Below are 2,159 nucleotides of genomic sequence, written 5' to 3' on the forward strand. Positions count from 1 at the left end.
TCAACACAGCACACATTTACATCTAGTCATGAGTGAGTGTGTGACTATGAATTTTAGGAATTTTCTTCAAACGTTTATGAAGGATAAAAGCCCAAACCACTCCAGAAGAGTGTGAGTGTGTGTGTGTGTGTGTGTGTGTGTGTGTGTGTGTGTCTGCGTGCACGCACACATCCAAGTGTGTACAATAAACTTCTGTGTCTCTGCTCTTCGACTTTGGATGCCTTCGTTAAATCCGGAAATTTGTGACACATTTGATTTAGAACTGTTTTGACTGAAACTGCAGAAGCTCCTATTTAACAATCAATCAAATTAAAGTGAAAGCTGTTATTTTTCTAACCTGCCATGAATGGCAAAGGTATGAAGCAAACCTATAAATTCAACCAATCATGCAATGCGTGCACACACACACACACACACACACACACACACACACACACACACACACACACACACACACAAACAACACCTTTCCCTGTTAGAGCCAAAAAATCTGAATCTCTGCGTTAGATTCCAGCGATTTGATATTTGATAAACGAACATTTCAAGTGTAGGCGCCAAAATCAACTATTGTTGAAGTGATGTAATTTAACAAATGCACTGATCCGTCTGAGTCGTGACCTAGAAGTGACCACACTAGTGCATTGTGGTGCTTGCGCAGGCAACATAGAATGGCATTTACATGAAATTCAATCATGAAATCAAACAGTGCACTTAATGTTATAAAAGGGGTGGAAAGCACAAAGAAGAAGAAGTAAGGATCTGCATTTTACATATTTTAATATTTGGACAGTTTCCACCTTTCTTAGTCACAATCCAAAACTAAGTAAAAAATACAAAATAAAGAGGACCTAGTCCAGGTGGCTACTATCTTCAAATTCGATTCAGTTACATGCAGTGTTCAGTGATCATCTCAGCCAGTGAGACAGCAGATAAAAGCTTCCTTGTGTCATTATTGCTGCAAAGAGGAATGCATCAGAAGAAAGCAGTGATTAGACAGATGTGTGCAGTGTAACACTGGAGATTGTAACTGCGTGGCGACTTGTTAACTACACAGTCTGGATATCTTATCGTCGAGTGTCTGAAAGGGTCAGAGTGCATCTGCTCTTGTTGTCAGTTTGCTTATATCTGAACTTCAAGTCTCAATTTAAAAAAACTAAGCATCACAATTACTAAAATTTGCAATCCTAAATGTTAAACTGTACTGTGTTTGTTCTGCTATGCTTTCAAACATCACTGTTCATTTCTGAGATACCACCGGACCTGCTGCAGAGACACTGACTTAACCAGCGATATGACTTTAAAGTGGGACTATCTGTGTGTTAGACCAATAGCAACAGCTAGGGACACATATTCTATTTGCTAGAGAAAAGGATCTCCTACAGAATTATAATGTTTCACCTTTTTTTCCTCAAATGTTTGTGAGCAAAACATTTAAAGGGGCAATGTAAGAATTTTCATGCATGAAGGACATTTTTGCAGGGGAAATCCTGTTTACGAGGTTATGACATTTACATGCCTTCCCGAGAGCCTCTCACATAAAATGAATGTTCAGGATAATGCCAAAAAAGCCATTCTGTGTGTGTCATGCAAAGAAAAGGGATTCCTTCAAACTATAGTCTCGCATATAAGGCCAGATCTATAAAGTCTAAAATATTATTTACCATCAAACTATCATTTTTATAATTTTATTTACCTCATCTGTCGACATGATGCTGGTGAAATGCAAAGCTGGTGCAAACATACCCACAGTGCAATTATCAGATGCTTTCTTAACTGCTGCTTTCTCACCGATGTTATGTTTGTTGTGTGTTTATTGAGAGGAAAGCGCGCAGCACATATTTACATATTCAGCTGAACGCAGCTCGCAGCAGCGTGGAAGGCATCTGGATGGTCATTAACAGAAATCTTTGCAAAAGTATTTGAAACTTCTTTTATTTAAGCCAAGAATGAAAAATAACTATATCATGAGTGCACTAAATCAAGTTCAGTCAATACGTGTGCACGAGTGCAAGCACGAGCAACAAGTAGGGATAGATATATGGATCCTGAAGTATCGATACTAAAGCGAGTATCGATACTAAGGCATGTTTTTTATATTATAACAAAAAAATGTGTACAATATGCATTGGATTGGCTGAATAACCTATGTTAGCGAATAA

This window comes from Cyprinus carpio, chromosome B5, assembly GCF_018340385.1.
Source record: "Cyprinus carpio isolate SPL01 chromosome B5, ASM1834038v1, whole genome shotgun sequence".
NCBI classification, from domain to species: Eukaryota; Metazoa; Chordata; class Actinopteri; order Cypriniformes; family Cyprinidae; genus Cyprinus; species Cyprinus carpio.